Raw genomic sequence first — 19,975 nt, 5'->3', positions numbered from 1 at the left:
GCAGTTTGCTGCAGACACGTGCTTCTGAGCTATTTATAAAAACCCCTGACATATCAATGTAGTCAGGAGGAAACAGTGCATGTTCTATTCGGCCATGCAGTAAGGTCGGCTCCTGGAGGAGAAAAAGACCTAAAAACAGCTACAGCATTTACATGTCTTTAAAATACACAAGCATTTCTCAAGAGCGTGAGTGTTAGAAATAATAAATCAGTCTATTTCTGTGCCTAGAAATAATCAGTTATTTCTATGCCTAATAGGAAGTTTTTCTTAAAATAAAATTATCTCATTTTTATCAAATAAGAAAATAATATAAAATCAAAGGATTCAGTTTAGTAACAAGAGGAACAATTAAAGCATTAAAAGCCCCCTGGCAAAAAAACCAAGAGGTAAAATTCATAAGGCAAAGTAGAAATAATAATATTCTTGAGAAAACAATTATAATTCTTCAAAAAGCACTTGTATTGAAAACTTTGATCTCAGCAATACATCCAGAAGCTTTTCGGCTAATCAGCTAAAAATAAAGTAAGAAAAAATAACTATTTCTGCTCTTATAGTCTCAACAAGGACAGCCATTTAAGAGACCTGTATAAAGCTCTATGCTCATCAACAATAAACCCTTCTGATAGTGAATGCTGCAGAATACGGAGGAGAAGGGCAAGCTTCCACCAAAAAAGAATTCTGCAAATATTAGTGCCTTGAAAAAACCAGACAAAGATCCTGTCTCTCCTAACAGCTATCAACCCATATCACTGCTTAACGATGACCTTAAAATAATTTGTAAAGCTCTGGCCAAACGTTTAGAACATAATCAAAGAGCTTGAGCTGAAGTGACTTGCCTGATTACTTGTTGAAAACCCTGAAAAGGAGTTTTCAAATGTATGGAGATATGATGTGAAAGAAATCTCCCTTCCAATACTAAGAGCAAAGTGATAATTATAGAGAGAGGTGGTCTGTGCATTCTTTATTTCCTTCTTATATGGATTTTGCAATTAGATCTCCCTGACCAACACTGCTCCGCAGATACAAAATTTAATATCATGCATTTATTTTTTGTGGCCAGAATCAGATGAGGAAAATAAATAAGTAAAATTTTACTTTAAAGGTATAGTGAAGGATTTTCGTAAAAAAATTTTTTAAAAGACCCGCCCTCTCCACTTAAAAAAAAACATGCATATGCACAACCCTGCACCCACTTCGGAGAGGGAATGCCTATTTAACGCGTGCAAGAGCATGCAGGAGCCAATTTCTCCTCAAGCATGCTCTGTTTAACAGTTGTTTGCATCGCTCATACAAGCTTACTTTCCAAAAGAAGATTTTCAATTTTTCCAGTATGTCAGACTCACCACCGGTAAGTGAAAATGGGGACAGGCACGTAGGACGGTCTTACGTAAACACTTCACCAGATTAACTGACAATTAGGAGGACCACTTATTTTGATTATCTGTCCAGAAAAAGCACATACTCCACTATACCTTTAACATTCTAAATATACACACACAAAAGAAAGAAAAAAAAAATCACCCCATTTTTATTAATCCAGGTAATGCATCCATGACCTAGTTTTGATAATTGTATGGTTTTAGGAGGTCTTGTGGAAGAGCAATGAGTTATGCAAAAGGCACAGGTTTTTGCATTGACCGTAATAGAGTCAGATCACACAATACACTATCATCAAAGTGTGCTCTCTCTTAACGAGACTGGCCAACTGCGCATTTACCAGGGCTGCACATAGTTCCAGAGGAGGTATAATCCAAATAATTTTAATTCAGTCTATTTATATAGCACCAATTCACAACACATGTCATCTCAAGGCACTTTGCTATGGTTGAATAGCCTAATAGATTTAAGGCTGTACAAGAAAAATTTCTGTTTATATGATTATTTATTTAATAATTGAGTAGCAAAAATGATTTTTTAATTGAAAGGTTGGTTCATTTTTTCCCAATATATGGTTTTTGATTACAATGTGATTAATTGATTACAGAAAGTGTAAATAACCCGAATAAGAATTTGAAAGATGAAACCAATGATAATAAAAGAGCCCAGAAAAAGTCTAAAGAGAGTAAAGGAGAACTTCAAGCTCAAGGAGCTTTTGAGGCAAAAAGTGAACCTCATGGAAGGACAAAAGAGGACGTCATTTTTGAAAACAAACCATAAAAAAGCCACACTGGAACTGGCCAGTCTGCATGTTGACAAGCCATGAAGCATCTTGAAAAATTCCTATGGAAATTTAACACAAAAATGTTACCTTTTGCCAGGACACATCATTATGACTTGAGATACACAGCTAAACACACCCAAGATAGGCTAAAAGGAAAACATTACACTATTCATTGGTGGCCTTTTTTTGAGCAGGACCTAAGTTAAATGTTTTTTGAGCTATTTCAGGACCAGACTGCTGGACAGCAGACTGCAACTGGTCTCAACATTTTAATGTGCATTGCTGTTTACAATAAACACTTATGTTTAGTGTTAATTGTAAATTAGAAAAAGGCTTCTGGTATTACAAATTAAATGGACCTGGGGGCTGACAGAGGCTCAGATTAGGAGCTCAATTTATAGACTTTAGTACGCAATGTTTTGCTATGGTTTTCTTTGTTCAGATTGCTGTTAACATGCTCTTTATTTTTTTTGTGAATATATTTGAATATATCACTATGAGAAAGGCAACTGAGTTCACTGTTGAAAATAGACTGCTGCTATATATAGCCAGGGCACTGCATAATGACTGTGTGATGAATCAGTTTTGACATTGCTGTGGACCTTGCTGATGTGATAACAAATGGCTATAGAATAACAGTATAGGATTGGTATGGAGATGTATTTGTTCATGCTCAGTGAAATTTTTCAAAACAGTTGCCAAACACTTTGAAAACACACAGATCTCAATGGGGCAAAAAAATCATTCTGTTTATTTATACTGATATGGACTGGGTGGTGTGTTAGGAACAAAAGGATGCCACATCATTTGAGGGAAATGAAAATGATCAACCTACAGAGGGGTGAATTCAAAGACACCCCAAAAATTACAGTGAAAACATTATGTGGCAGGCTAGTCCATTCTGCTGAAATTTCATTGCAGCAACTCAAAATGGTATTCAGTAATTTGTATGTCCCCCATGTGCATGTAAAGTATGAGCCGACGGATGGCGTCCTGGGGTATCTCCTCCCAGATCTGGACCAGGGCATCACTGAGCTCCTCTGAGGTGGACACTCTGAGGTGCAACCTGGTGGCGTCGGATGGATCGAAACATAATGTCCCAGAGGCGTTCTATTGGATTTAGATCAGGCGAGCATGGGGGCCAATCAATGGTATCAATTCCTTCATCCTCCAGGAACTGCCTGCATGCTCTCCCCACATGAGGCCGGGCATTGTCGTGCACCAGGAGTAACCCAGAACCCACTGCACCAGCATTGGGTCTGACAATGGGTGCAAGGATTTCATCCTGATACCTAATTGCATTCTAGCCTGTATAGGTCTGTGCGTCCCTCCATGGATATGCATCCCCAGACCATCACTGACCCACCACCAAACTGGTCATGCTGAACGATGTTACAGGCAGTATAACGTTCTCCACGGCTTCTCCAGACCCTTTCACATCTGTCACATGTGCTCAGGGTGAACCTGCTCTCATCTGTGAAAAGCACAGGGCACCAGTGGCGGACTTGCCAATTCCGTTGTTGTGTAGCAAAAGCCAATCGAGCTCCACGGTGCCAGGCAGAGAGCACAGGGCCCACTAGAGGATGTCGGGCCCTCAGGCCACCCTCATGAAGTCTGTTTTTGATTGATCATAAAAATATTTTTTAACTGACACAGTTTTTTCATCTAATATAAAATGACAGCCTTTTCACCACACAACCCCATTCTCTTCCTTTCTGCTCCCCCTGTCTGTGTCTTTGCACTGCTTTCTTCTTTTTCTTCTTTGTAAGTTTTTGTTTGGTGGTTGGCGAACAAATAATGGAGCTCCCACTGTAGTGTGGAACTAGATGGCTCGTTTCCATGTATTTTTTTCTATACTTGTTTCTGTAAAATTCTCTGTAAAACTCTTAAAAGCTTTACATGTTTTTCATCTTTTCCAGCTTTCTTAATACCTCTCTGCTTTGTTTTGTCAGACAGAAATAAAAAAATTTAAATAAAAAAAAAATCGGAGGGATTTCAAATGTTCTGAAACTGGATGACATGAAATATGCAAAGTAGGACTGGACATCATCTAATGCCTTTTGGGACAGCTACTTTTCTTGTTGAAGAGTTGGCAGCACTGATCTCCTTATTGAAGAACAAAACAAAGAACAAGAGCAAGAACCTGCTTTTAATTGGTCTATTCAAGAAAAAATTTGAAACTTAAGTAGTTTATGTTTATAGTTCAAATCTAGCTATATTTGCAGTTATTGGTCTACTGCAGTTTATTTTTCCTATTTTGGCTTAAATATGCTCTGTCCATGTTAAGCACTTTAAGCGGTCTTGCTACTGATATATAATTTTTAAAAAACCCACCTTACACTAAAAAAGCACTGACTTAATAAAAAAAACTAAACAAAAACAGATATGCATACACCGATATGAAGATAACTACCAGCAAAATGCCTATCCCAAAGGGACACCTATTTAATAAAGAACTATAATGGCATTTCTGACAGCAGAAGACTATATATACACTATATATATATATATCTTAAGTTTACAAAAAAATTCAGGAATGAGGGACAAGTGATTACTAAAGCACTGGAAGAATTAGTTTGAAAATGTTTTGGGATTGTACCCACACAGAAATTAAATTGTCCCGTTACAGGGTTGAATTTAAAAGAACATATGTGACAAACAAAATTGAGAATAATCTTTGGGATTACATGCCTAAGGTGGGAAACATATTTTCTCAGGGGTTAAAATAGTCCTAAATCAGACACCATGATCAGAAGCAGACTTTTTTGTGGCATTTCTTCATTTCTTGATCTTGTGATTACTTCAGTAATCACAACATCAAAAGTGCACCGAATTCAGAGAATCACCCCACTGTGCTTGAAACCCCAATTTAAAGCTGTTTGTACCTACAGTATTAGTTCTGCGGTAACTGCATTACCCTTGAAAATAATCAGTACTAGTATTTATTTTTATCCGTACCAAAGGCAGTAAAGGTCCCGCCAATGGTATCACAGCTTTAGAACCATTGCACCATATATAGTATTCTTTGAAATTCTTATGATATGGCAAAACTGTGTCACTTGCAGAAAAAGAATATTGACATTTATTTTCTAATGATAGAAAATATCAATATTTAAAGCACCTCTAAGTATTTCTGTCCCTTGTGGACACATTCATTATGGATTCATTATACCAATAAGATTTTGTTTTAGCAAACCAGAATCCTGCTGGGTAGAAAATATATTTCTAGCTTTGCCATTATGTTTCGTATGTTTTGGTAATAACTTTTGCACTTCCATAGCTGGACCATAATATCAAATCATTTTCCTTGCAAAGGATGATAAGCATACAAATGTCTTGCCATAACTGCTGGGCAACATTTAGATCAGTAATCAAATTAAACAATGTCGGTTACTGTGGGTTTATTCTGAACGTCAAATGATGGTTGCTAAATTTAACCTTTGAAGCAATGGAAAGATTGATAGCCTGATGGAAATTCAGTAGTGACAAATTAAATTGATATGTGACAATAGTTGGCAAATAGATAATTTAATATTTAGCCAAACACTGTACATGTAATTAAATAAAATTATATTAAGGCAAGAAAACTCATAGGTAATTGAAACACAAATATAGCAATATAGTTTGCTTAGGGAGAGACATGTTCCCAATCGAACCTGTTCTGTGACACTGACACAGAATCACATCAAAATCACTAACATAAAAAATCCACAGCTCATCCAAGGTAAATAAGCCAACATGGCTGTAAGGAGGCACATACTGGATACTGAGGCAGGTTAAGCTACCTCATGGCTATGCAAAGTCTGTCATCCGGGTCATGGCAACCACAGAACAGGTTTAAATCAGAGTTAAAATGTCTTTGGTACAAAAAAGATGCAGCTCCAATGTACAGTACACATTTAAACATGAAACTGGTATTCTCAGCCTTTTTTCACTCTGGGATCCTGTTTCAAAAAGTAATGTTCATGCTCTCTTAAAATGCTGGCTCTGTTTGGATACACAGCTTGTACAAAAATATATATTTGCTGTTACACCTAATCTTGTCTCTGTGTAGATAGAGCCTGAGTATGGGTCTTCTGTCACTCAGCCTGCTTTTAGCCATTTATGTAATCAGTTTGTCCCTGGGATTTATTATGGCTTGGCTCCATGGGCTGCCACTAAAAGCATTTATTTTCTAAGGGATGAACAATGTTGGTCATATTAATATAACAAGTGGACAGTTATTTCATACTATGGTGGTTTAGATTGTTGTGCAAATACTCATCACGTTTTGTTGCACAGTTGGAACCTAACTGTAATTATTGATGCCCTGAGATGATTGCTTTCCATTGTTTCCACACTGATTTGATTAGTTAATTTTAACTTTAACTTTACATATAAATACCATGCAATAATGGCTATTTTTGAAAGCAAAAGTCCAAAGGAATATACTAAAAATGTTTGCATACAAATTTTTATTATCAAGTGATTTTAAAGAGGCTTTATTTGGGAGAAGAATTAGACCTACAAGCTTATGCAACTGTGTTGCATTAGAAAATCAATTTTCAGGGCTGTTGATACTGTTAGGATTATAAATAATGCTTTTATTTTTTATTTTAGCTGTCATTAATAAATGGGAATTAAATGAGGTACAGCAGTTAAACCGGCAAGCAATAATGTCATCCTACTGGTAAACAGGGACATTCCTGGATTATGCTGCACCAAGTTAAACAGATAATGCATATTACCAACCCTTCAGTGAAAAGAAAAACTTAACTTGCTCTAAAGTGAGTAATTTATAGTAATTCATGCTAAACATCTCTTTATTAAGTATACTAATACAGATTACAAACAGTTAGCATGCAACAGTTTTTAAACATTGCAGTTGCAGCAACGCCTTAACTGCTCAGTAATTAGACAAATATAAAGCCAGCTTAGATGTCCCATGTTTATGAGCCCACTGATTGCTTTCAATATTAAGTATAGATCCACAAAAGTGAGGATCATGGTAACGTTTCAGAAGGGAACAAAAATAAAACATGTTCTAATGGCATCAGGTTTGGTGTCTCTAATTGCAAAAAAGAAATGACATTAAGATCCTCAAATTTTTGTGTTTTGATCTAACAAAACAACCTGAAATATTATGTTATTTTTCATGTAATGCTAGCCTGTAATATATTTTTCTAACCTTACATATTTTTGTTCCCAAAATGGCTGAATATTTTGATGTGTATCTTAAAGGAATAATCTATCTTACAATGTACATATATATATATATATATATATATATATATATATATATATATATATATATATATATATATATATATGACGGCATTGGATTTATTTCCACTGTTATGATGATGATATTCACCTAATTTTTTTCTTAAATACTGATGAAACTAACCTAATCAATTGACTACAGGAATGTCTTAAAGATATAAAAACCAGAATTAATCTAAATTTCTAAATTCAATGCTTTTTAATCAGTATTTGTATTACAGTATATTCATGCAGTATAGTTTTTAAATACACATCCATGGATGTCTATATATATATACTCGTATATATTGAAAGTTAAAATAGAAAATAAAAAATAGAGTAGAGATTTAAAAAATCTGTAGAAAATTGAGGAAGATATATGTGCCATTAAAAGATAAGCCCCCAGCTGCCTGGGACAAGATGGCTCCAAGGTGCTGATGTCGACATCCATTGGCCAGCAGCCTGCATGGAACATCGAGTCTTTATTACAGATATCTATGGTCAGTCTCCTCTCCTAAGGAAGATGGAGACACACACACACACACACACACACACTTTATTTCCAAACTTTATTAACTCTCTATAATGTAACCCTATCAAACTTCATGATGTTTCCTAAAATGACCGTTATACCTAGAACCACCAAGGGGGGCATTTTTTCCCTATTGAAAAAAATGTAAAATGCTAATACCAGCTGAAGTGTCACAGCATGAGCATTCATAGGCAACGGAGTTCTAACGAGAAAAATTAAAGCTAGAGCTCGAATGTCTCTTCCCTCAATGTATATTCTACTTTAAGATATTGCAGCATACACATTAGACCTCTGCCGGAGCAACATTGATGCCAGAATGACCAGCTTGTGTTCATTCTGGAGCTCTGCAAGCAGCTGCACAGCAAGCACGCCCCGAATACCACATTCAAGCAGGAATTTCTTCATACATTCACAAAAGTATGTATGAAGTGTTATTGTACAGTCTATGGTCAGTGTACTACCAAAGTACACTGGTGGCGTTGGATGTAGGAGTTTGCCCTGAAATCAAAGGATTGACGGTTCGAGCCCCGACTCCGACTTTCAGTGTTGTTGTGTCCTTGGGCAAGACACTTCACCTGCATTGTCTACTGATGGTGGTCAGAGGGCCCGGTGGCGCCAGTGTTCTGTCAGTGAGCCCCAGGTCAGCTGTGGCTATAATGTAGCTTGCCACCATCAGTGTGTGTGTGTGCGTGAATGGGTGAATGACTGAATGTAGTGTAAAGCGCTTTGGTCAAGTCTCCTGACTTGAATAAAGGCGCTATATAAGTACATGCCATTTACCATACCATTTACCAAAGTGTGCAATATTTGTGTAATGAGTAGGTCAAATGTCCGTATACATTTCCATGACCATCTATTAAAATCCTTTTTTGAACCCTTCCGTATAACTTGTTTTTTTAGACTTAGTATATACATTTTTAAATAAAGATTTAGAGTAGGACAAAATATATTTTTTACCACTAGAGTCTGTAGTAACACTGCAATTGTTCTGCTTATGTGTTCATGGTAAAAAACAAAAACAAAAAACAACCCAGTTTGGTTGATTAAAAAAGTCTTCTTTTAATTCTTTTTTTTTCTAAATATTTTATCATTTATAATATGTTAACAAGTTAAACTTTACATGGATATAGCTTTGCCTCATGTTTACTGATGTGCCATACAATAAATTAATGTAATCTGTCATCCAGCGTTTGGTTTCATTATTGTGTCATTATTCTTTTAGTTTGTGATTTTTGTACTTTATTTTTATTTTTTTGCTAACACAACCGTTGAGTAAAAATATCGAATTACAGTGAGAAAATAAAAACATGTTGTTGGATATAGCCGATTGAATTAAGCTACACATTTTCTGAAGATACTAGTCTGAAGTAATCCCACATGGTAAATATTTGATATATATTTTATATAAAAAAAAAAAAACTGTTTTCTCACCCCTCATGGGGTGGTATGTGTCATCCTCAAGCTCGGGTCCTCTACCAGAGGCCTGGGAGTTTGAGGGTTCTGCGCAGTATCTTAGCTGTTCCTAGGACTGCGCTCTTCTGGACAGAGACTTCTGATGTTTTGCCTGGGATCTGCTGTAGCCACTCTCCCAGTTTGGGGGTCACAGCCCCCAGTGCTCCAATTACCACTGGCACCACTGCTGCTCTTACTTTCCACATCTTTTCTAGCTCCTCTTTCAGCCCTTGGTATTTCTCAAGCTTCTCGTGTTCTTTCTTCTTGATGTTGCTGTCGCTTGGGATTGCCACATCTATCACTACTGCCTTCTTCTGCTGTTTGTCGATCAACACGATGTCTGGTTGGTTAGCCATCACCTGTTTGTCAGTCTGGATCTTGAAGTCCCATAGGATCTTAGCTTGGTCATTCTCAACTACCTTAGGAGGTGTCTTCCATTTTGACCTTGGGACTTCCAGCCCATACTCATGGCAGATGTTCCTGTACACTATGACAGCTACCTGGTTGTGGCGTTCCATGTATGCACTTCCTGCCTGCATTTTACACCCTGCTGTTATGTGCTGTATTGTTTCAGAGGCATCTTTGCACAGTCTGCATCGGGGGTCCTGCCTGGTGTGGTAGACCCTGGCCTCTATTGATCTTGTACTGAGTGCCTGTTCTTGTGCTGCCATGATTAGTGCCTCTGTGCTGTCCTTCAGTCCAGCCTTTTCCAGCCACTGGTAGGATTTTTTGATATCAGCCACTTCTTCTATTTGTCTGTGGTATATGCCGTGCAGTGGCTTGTCCCTCCATGAGGGTTCTCCTTCCTCTTTCTTGTCCTTGCTTTCGGTTTTCTCCTGCCTGAGGTATTCACCAAGCCATTTGTCTTTGGGGGCCATCTTTCTGATGTACTCCTGGGTCTTAGTTGTTTCATCCTGGACAGTGGTCTTGACACTCACTAGCCCTCGGCCTCCCTCGCTACGCTTGGTATACAGTCTCAGGGTGCTGGATTTGGGGTGGAACCCTCCATGCATTGTGAGGAGCTTTCTTGTCTTGATGTCAGTGGCCTCTATCTCCTCCTTTGGCCAGTTTATTATACCAGCGGGGTATCTGATGACAGGTAGGGCATATGTGTTGATGGCTTGGATCTTGTTTTTCCCATTCAGCTGACTTTTCAGGACCTGCCTTACTCTTTGTAGGTATTTAGCTGTGGCAGTCTTTCTTGCCATCTCCTCGTGGTTTCCGTTAGCCTGTGGCACCCCAAGGTATTTGTAGCTGTCCTGCACATCTGTAATGTGGCCTTCTGGTAGTTCAACCCCCTCGGTTCTGATCATCTTCCCTCTCTTTGAGACCCTGCGACCGCACTTGTCCAGTCCGAATGACATCCCAATGTCGTTGCTGTAGATCCTGGTAGTGTGGATCAGTGAGTCGATGTCTCGCTCACTCCTGGCATACAGCTTGATGTCATCCATGTAGAGGAGGTGACTGATGATTGTTCTGCTTCGGAATTGGTATCCGTAGCCAGTCTTTGTGATGATCTGGCTGAGGGGGTTCAGGCCTATGCAGAACAGCAGCGGGGATAGTGCATCACCCTGGTAAATGCCGCACTTGATGGTGACTTGTGCTATTGGCTTTGCATTGGCTTCCAGACTTGTTTTCCACAGCTTCATTGAGTTCTTGATGAAGGCTATTAGAGTCCTGTTGATCTTGTACATTTCCAAGCATTCCAGTATCCATGTATGTGGCATTGAGTCATAGGCTTTCTTATAGTCAATCCAGGCAGTGCACAGATTTGTCTGCCTGGTCTTACAGTCTCGAGTGACTGCTCTATCCACTAGTAGCTGGTGCTTGGCTCCTCTGGTGTTACTGCCTATTCCCTTCTGGGAAGGGTGCATGTATTGAGCCATGTGCCTATTCATCTTAGCCGCTATGATGCCTGACAGGAGCTTCCATGTTGTACATAGGCAAGTTATTGGCCGGTAGTTGGATGGGGTTGTTCCCTTCTGGGGATCCTTCATGATCAGGATTGTCCGTCCTTGGGTTAGCCATTCTGGGTGGGTCCCATCCATCAGCAGTTGGTTCATTTGTGCTGCGAGGCGTGCATGAAGTGCGGTTAGTTTTTTCGTTATACATAATAGAATCTTTAGTGTATTAGAATGTAGTTGAATTTTTTAGTGCAGTGTTGTTTTTGACAACTATCTTAGATTGAATCTTAGTTTTCAGGAAGAAAACTATTACTAGTTTTAGTCGCATTTTAGTCATTACAATATGTGATCATTTTAGTCGGTTTTATATTGCTGAAAAAAAGTTAAGCTTTACAACTTAGAATACCAACCAGATTCTTTACCAGACTGACAGCTCTTGCCTAGATACTACAATTGCTGGGTATAGAATGCTGCAGTGCACTTCACCATTGCTGTTAGACAGAACACTTTGATTTATAGAATTCAAATAAACTTTTTTATGTATTATTGTCCTACTTTATACAAAAGTGTGTCACAAAATTTGTGAAAATAGCAGATCTAGTTCAACACATCATATTGGTTAATATAAGAGACAAAGAAGCTAACAAAATGTACAATAAAGGAATGGTTTTAGACATATAAGGGTTCCATCCCAAAGCAAATATTAATAAGGCATTGCACACAATAAAATCTTCATTGCTCCAGAAAAGAAAGGAACAAAATCATTCTTCTTTCTACTTTGGCATTCTCTGGGTTAAAGTATATTTAAATTGTCAGGGTTTTTATATATAAAAAAAAAGTAATACAGAGAGAGCCTACATAACTCAATTTGTAATGTCATGACAATCCGAACCTAAATTGAATGAATATGCTAACTAAAATGTTGAAATATTTAAAGGAAACAGAGGAAACGTTTTAATGACAATATAAGGAAACATTTACATCACATTTAAATAGATAGAAACGATAAAAAATGAGAAAGACATATTCAAAGATCTATGTATCTTTTAACCTGGCTCTTTATCCAAAAATAAACAGTAAGCAATTAAATATTTACTTTGGATATAATTAAGGGATTCCTTTTGGTTGAAAATAAAAAAGGTTTAGCATCTCTTGTGAGCTGGAAGAAATAAAATCTTGATATGCTAGACAAAAAAATATTTTACGTCTGACAGAGCATGATCAGCCAAAAATAGTTTATTAATAACGAGAGCAGGAAGAGCCATTTTGATAAGACCGAACCATCCGTGTGAAGATTATAAAGCACAGACTCGCTGCTGGAAGAGGAGAGTTTATTTTCACCCCTGCCGCTACTGCCATGTTCCATCTGTGGTCATGCAGAAAGTGTAGCTTTGCACGCCAGGTGTGCTGCATGACCAAACAAGACACAGCTGCACGGCTGATAAGCTTGTCTAACAGATTACAGCACAATGATGCATTTTAAACGTCTGACCGACCACCCGCTAACGTTTTTATTTCGTATCATGTCATTGACAAAAACTCACACCCATGAGTTGTCATGTTTTCGTCAGCGAAAATCCATGTTTCGCACATAATTTCTAATTATCGTCATGAAAAAAAGGGGCACAAAAAGGGAGTTTTTCTTCCCAACTGTCACTGCATGCATGCTTGGTGTTTGGGTGTACTGTAGAATCAACAACAAAATGCAAATGTTTCCATATGTGCAACCAGGAGCAGCATATCCTGCAAGTCAATAACACAAGGCAAATCTTATAATCTGCTTGAATTGTCTTTTCAAAGTGCTTTGAGAAGACGGAAGATAAATGGGTGTTTTACAAATAAACTGAATTGAAATTAAACAGAATTGAACTAAAGCAGAATATTCCTTCGAAAATGCTCATTAAAGGCACACTGTGTAAGTTTTGCCCACTATGGGCGATAGAGCTGTAACTGCCCGTATTTTGCTTCTACTAAACATCGACAAAAATAACAAAGATATGTGACTGTATACTAGGAGAAAAGTGTTAAATAACCAGTCTAATAATAAAGTTGAGAAAAGAGAGTCTGTCTTACATCCAGCTCCTTCTTTAAGCCTGCACAAATGAACAAACTACTTTCTCAGAGCTACTCATGTTTTTCCTTGCTCATGACCCATTTCATGTTTTCTCTTTATAGCCTTCTCAGATGGGTTAAACTTTTTTCCTTGCCTCAGCTATGACCAGTAGCCGAGTAAGCGGAAAAATTGTTGAGCAAAGCTCAATCCCTATATAAGAGCCTGTGGCCGTAAAGCAATAAGTTCTTCCAGGTCACATTACCTGCTCAAAAATGATGCGTCTTCTCGCAGCTTACATTGGAGGTATTTCAAGAGAGGAGCCCCTGTAACTTGATCCAGAAAGTTACAGAACAAAGCAAAGTTTGATATTAAGTGTGAGAGAGACAGTAACCCAAATGCACAGGCACATCTTGCATCTGATTTCACAATTTGATAGTTCTTCCAATCAAATGTCTCAGAACACAACAACAAAATCACAGCTCCACTATTGCTTCTTTATTTGGACCTCACAAACTGTTTATATCAATCTTAAAGCTAGAATGTGTAATTTTCAGCGACATCTAACGGTCAGATGGCCGACTGCAGTAAAATGAATGGCCCCTCCCCCCACTGACTGACTCCTCCAACATTACGGAGGCTGTTGTGGTACAAAATTGCTTCTGTAATGTCCAATTTACCTATATTGCCAAGTTATGACAAGGTTTATTTAGCATCAAATAAGCATCAAGTCGATAAATTCTTCAATACTGTTGTTTCAAGTACATTGACAAGTATACAAATTAGGACATAGGAAAGTATCTTGAATTGACCACTGTTTCAGTGAAGGAGGGCACAGACACAAGCTTTTTTAAATAAAACAGAAAATAATGTTTACAAAGGATAAAGAAGGGAAGTGCTCTTAAGTGGTTTGTGAGTGAATTTTACAAATGCAGTTTTAATGTAGCCTTAGAAAGACTGTTTCATATCATACCTCCATCACAGACACAGATCAGATGCCTTCTCTCATCCACTCAGCTGATCACTATGCCCTCTGATCCCCAGCGGTCCTCTGTCCATCTCCAGCAGTTAGCCTCTAGAGCCTAGCCTTGGCGCCTTGTCATCTCTTCCTACTTCGTCACCCTGGCAGGCTCTTTTGATAGCATGCTGCCCTCCTCAAGGTAAGCCTCAGCCACATTATCCCGCATTCGGACTTCTGTCTGCTCAGCGGACTACTCTGATATTCCATTGTATGGCTTCTATCCTGCGTAGTTAGTCTCTGGCTAGCCAGGGCCAACTGTTGCCTTTTCTGGACCATCAGCGCTGTTATGTGGCAGGCATCTCCAAGCTTATTGAACCACTACCACTGTGCTCCTCAGCTCTCATCCTGAGCCAGTAGCAGCAAGTTGCCACCTCTGCCCCTGCAGCTCCTTAGCCACAGAGGGGCAGCATAGCTGGCCGACTCATCCTGGTTATGGAGCTCTCTCTCCCAGTGTCCTAACACTGATACCCCGTGTCCCGTTACCTCTGTTGTCCATGTGAATCGTCCACCTGTTTGGGGCACTCTGCCCAAATCAAACATGGGCTGAGGGCAGGAGAAAGATGTGAATCTGCTCATAAAAAAGCAACTTAGATTTAAATAGATAATTTAATAGTGTTTTATTAGTCTGTGTAGAATAGCATATAGACTTAACTTGACAAAGTCTCATTGGAGGATAATGGCGATCTCTATAGTACAGTACTTTGTCAGCTCTGCACTAGTGTAGCGCAAAATATGTCTGCCTCTGCAAAGCGTATCAACTCCTATGTAATTATAAATAGCAATTTTAATGCAAGGGAAACATCAAGATTTAGACCTCAGTTCATAGGTGATAAAGCTTGGTTTCTGTTCTGTCTCTTGAAGGAGGTGGTCACATTTTCCTGCTGCTCTATATCTCCCTGATCCGTCCCCGCTTGCTGCGTCTTGCTTTTCTGAGCCCTCTCTTCATATCACCTGGATTTAAACAATGGATCTGGTCAGCTGGTCTCTCAATGCAATTGATAAAATTTTCTCAACTTGAAGACAGAGAAAAGGGGACCCTTCCTGTCCTGTCAGCACATACTTTGTGGGATACACCGTGGACTCCTGGAAGACTTGCTGGCTGGCTGCAGTGATTTAACTCAAAGATGAGATGGGATAGTATCTTGGATGTGCAAGCTCGGTTCAAGGTGTAAAAGCCCAACAAATGTGGAATATTGTATTCCCCATGTGGAGCCAGCAAGAAAGGACTGAACGCTGATGGAACATTCCTGTGCAGCCTGCTCTCAAAGCAATAAGTGTTATTTTGGATTTGGCCTCCCCCTTATCAGACCCTCCTTGGATGTTATTGCAGAAGGGCCCAGAACTGAATATTATTGTTACCGGCACACACTGGACAGGTTAGAACACAGCTTCTAACAACCTTACATATTCAAGACCACCAGAATTTTGTCTAAGGAGTACAAGAGTTCAGTCTATTCCAGGATGGCAGGAGAATTTTGCCTTGTGTGCCCAGTGAATGAGGTGGGACCTATTTGAAGTAGGAACATAAAAGGGTCCGGTTTAGACTGCTGAGCCTTTAGGACTAGATCTTTCATTCCCAATGATAATGCCCTCAGTTCTCAGGAAAGTTGAATGATACACTGAGTGCCTGGTAACTGGAGTATTGCCTAGAGAGAGCATTGGGTTTGGTGTTTGTAGGAGTCTGGATGGTAAATGATGACCAAGTTAAAAGGGGAAAAGAACAGAGACCAGTGTCTAGGTTTCAGATGTTTTGCTTCATGGAGATAGGCCAGGTTCTTGTGGACAGTCCACACAATAACAGCACATTCAGCCCCCAATGAGTGGTGCCACTCTTTAAAATCTTTTTTTTTTTTGTTCTGCTTGAGACACTTAAATAAAAGCTCTTTTGGAATTTGAGCAGTTTGAGTGTATTTTGTAATGAATATGCGGTAGAAAATGCTAAACCTTAAAAAAAAAGTTGTAGCTGCTTGCACGGGAGTAGGCTATTTGAGAATGGCTTGAATCTGTCTTCAAATGCCTGCTCTCAAAATGTGTCCCTAAAAGATGATTGACATTGAAACTCACACTTCTCGGCTTTGAAAAAGATTTGGTTATCTAGAAGACGTAGGAGAACTTAACGCACATGGATCTTGCTTTTGGATAAGGTCGTGGAGGAAACATCATTCGCAAGGGACTGGAAAACTGCAATTGCATTTGTGAGACCAAATGGCATTACCAAATATTCAAAATTACCTAGGAGGGTCTTGACTGTAGTATACCATTTGTCTCCTTCTCTAATTCTGCCGAGGTGGTAATGTAGGTGTTTTAGAGATGCAACTTCTTGAATAAATGTGAACCATGGACCAGTTCAAAAGCAGCTGAGAGATAAGGAAGTTGATATTTATTTTTCAGAGTGATGTAGTTAAGGGCTCTGTAATAAATACAAGGTCTTAGTGAGGTCTAATGCATTTAGCAGCTTAGAATATAAGACTGGAGAGGCGGTCGACTGTAGACAGTTTGACAGTAGGTGGTTATTCCATGACTCAACTCTATTGTCTTTCCAGTTAAGTTGAGGACTATGAAGGGTGAGCTAAAGCCGGGCGTACACTGTGTAATTTTTTTCATTCGTTGCAAGCAGCTGCTGCTCACACTGTACGATTAACTGCAGGGTTTAGTCGTACAGTGTGAGTTCACAGTTCACGATTTATGTTCGGCCCGACGCTCTCATGCGATCTACCTGCTCACACTGTACGTCTAAAAACCATGTCGGACTGAGCTCCGCAGTGAGATGGAGCTGCTCTGTAGCTCTCTATCCTGAAGCCAAACAAATAGAAGGGGGATATTAAGCTCACTAGAGTGAACTGCGCTGCCATGTCAATTTGTGCAATTTTGTGCTGAAAGTCCTAAAAAGAAAAGATGACAACATATTTGGAAAAAAAGACATGGCTGAGCAAATGTGGCTACTACGCTCTGTCAATTTTACAGACAGAACTGCATTTCACTCATTGCATCCCTGCCACTCTGCTGTGTTTACATCTGAGAGAAAGAATAAAAAGAACAATCCTTCTTTGCGCATGCGCCCTGAGCGATTTACCCACTATGGTCAGGAGAAAATCCAACATGTTTGATATTCTCCCGACCTCACAATTTCTGATCGGGAGGTGATCGTGAGAGGCTGATCGCCGCTCGAAACCCCCTGTACACTACACGACGCACCATCAGGCTGAAAGTCGGCCCAGTCACCGAGTCAGAGTGATAAAAACTTTGCATCTAAGGAAAACAAGCTGATTGCATCGAGTCATTGACTTGCAGGACACCATCAGCATGTGGTGACATTTACTTGCATTTTATTATTGACTCTGCAGCAATCCCTCACATCAAGCATGCATGCAATGAGTGTGGAAAGGAAAATCTTACTTTTAAAAGGAACACCTCTCCAATAGTACCAGAATCAGTGTAAGTGACCTTCTGCTGAGGCTAACTAGGGTTTCAGGAAAACAATGCATATTGATGTTATATGTGCAATAGCAAAAGCCCATGGAATTATTAAGTATCAACTTTTTATATTAGAATTTTTTACATGGTTTATTCAGTATGTGGTCCTTCTAAATTGTATTAAATTACACCACTATCATTTATTAGAAAATAAGCAATATAATTAAATCAAAATGAGGTTTGAGTTTAGACATAATGTAAAGATTTAAAATTCGGTAATGTATATACATACCATTAACTTGTGAGTAGTGTATCACCAAACTCAAAGTTTAAGGCAGGTACGTTCTTTAGAGGGCAGAAACGTTTTTTTGTTTTTTTTTATTAGTTTGAATTAATCAGAATAGGTACTTTTGTGATTGGAAACGTGGCTCCTTGCTGAAAGAGATATTTAACAACAGAGGTAGCATTCAATGTTATTTCAATTAATAAATGGTATGTGTTATTAAGATATTAGGGACCCAGGAGCCAATGAGGCAAGAATTATTTAACCATTTAAGTTCTGAGAAGAGATATGAAAATGTATACATTGCCCCAAGTTGTCATTTGAGTAAGTCTGGGCCAGTCATTTATTAAATGAAAAACCCCTCGGTTAGTCAGCATTACATGAGAAGGAGGAAGTTATCTTAAGATTAATTGTAGTAACAGAACATTGTATATAAATGTACAACCTCTTATACAGAAATGTGGACATGCTGCATGCACAGGTACTGTAGATTTACAAAACTTCATCACAAAGTACCAATGTTTTCTGCACATGCAGCTTTATTACTTTTTCAATATCAGTAGTAAAGACAACACATTTCCTGTAATCATGCATGTAAATAAAACAAAAGTAATCAAGCTTGTGAAGCCTAAATGATAACCCACATAGCCCCAATCATTGTCAGTTTAGTTTGAAAAAATTATTACATAACAGTGCCAAAGAATAATTTAATACAAACCATTTACCTTGAGTCTAGCGGTTGAGAGATCAGCTTCCCCCTGTTCTTCTCCTTTTATATCACTACCCTATCAAAAAATAAAAGGTTTGGCTGAAAAAAGACTGTCTAGCCAATGCTGTGTTATTATTACTAAATTGTGCAGCTCAAGACTAAAGATATCTTGTGTTTCTGATTCCAGTGAGTGGGAGCTACATGCTGCACTCTGATTGGTGTGAAATTGAAGGGAGAACAGAGAGAGAGAGAGGGAGAGCATGAGCAGGCGAGATGGATGGGGTTGGGGGTGGGGGGTGAGGAGTCAGAGAGGGTGAAAGGGCTTTGTTTGCTTGGGGAAATCTCTATGGACAACTGAGCACATCTGTGAGATGGAGGCATGTTATTCAGTGATGTAGTGTTTGAAAAATTGCAAATACAAATGTATGGATAAATTAAGCAAATATCTACATTTATTTTACTAGTGGTGTTAATTGTTAGGAGAAATCTGGAGAAGAATAAAGAAATATGTATATTTTTTAAAAACGTTTTTCCTGTTAATTTCTGTCTTGTTAGCTAAATAAGGATGGAATATCATAAAAAACCTTCAGACTATAAATTGCCACCTGAGGACATTTTCAAATCCAAAATCTTCTAAATGTCCATTAAAAACAAATTGTCCTTGGCACCTATACAGTTGTTCTTGAAAGTTTACATACCCTGCAATTGAAAAAAATTATAAAGCTATACTAGTAATTCAAATGCAAAACTGAAAAAAGTGATGATAAATAAAAAATAAATATATAGTAATTCAGTCAAATCAAATATTGATTTTGAGTCCGTACAAAATATATTGTTGCTTACACATCACTCCAGTTCTGAAGTCCTTACACTGGCTTCCTGTGTCTCAAAGAATTGATTTCAAAGTACTTTTGCTAGTTTATAAATCACTAAACGGTTTAGGGCCTAAATACATTTCTGACCTGTTAGTACACTATGACCCCCTAAGGTCATCTGGGACAGGTCTACTTTCTGTTCCTAGGGTCAGAACTAAACAGGGGGAAGCAGCTTTCCGTTTCTATGGTCCTAACATCTGGAATAAACTCCCAGAAACATGCAGGTCCGCTGCTACTCTCAGTTCTTTTAAATCAATGCTGAAGACCTTTCTTTTTGGTGTTGCCTTTCTCTAAATGGCGTTCATTTCTTTACTTTTATACTGCACTGTAATT

General features: G+C 38.5%; 1 protein-coding gene across 2 annotated transcripts in view; it reads right to left on the bottom strand.

Moving 5' to 3' along the window:
• rgs8 (regulator of G protein signaling 8) overlaps positions 1 to 18,991 on the bottom strand; it is a 36,146-nt gene extending 17,155 nt beyond the window's left edge. Inside the window, exon 1 of one of the 2 annotated variants that reach the window (XM_038291595.1) lies at positions 18,777 to 18,991. The gene's annotated coding sequence lies outside the window, so the exon portion shown is untranslated. The remainder of the gene's footprint in view (positions 1 to 18,776) is intronic. The other variant, XM_038291594.1, reaches the window with a different exon arrangement.
• Positions 18,992 to 19,975: the final 984 nt, after the last annotated feature.

This window comes from Cyprinodon tularosa, unplaced genomic scaffold (genome assembly GCF_016077235.1).
Source record: "Cyprinodon tularosa strain WSP-4 unplaced genomic scaffold, ASM1607723v1 ctg30, whole genome shotgun sequence".
Classification (NCBI taxonomy): Eukaryota; Metazoa; Chordata; class Actinopteri; order Cyprinodontiformes; family Cyprinodontidae; genus Cyprinodon; species Cyprinodon tularosa.
Note: the sequence above shows the minus strand (reverse complement) of the source record. Positions and strands in the feature narration are given on the sequence as shown.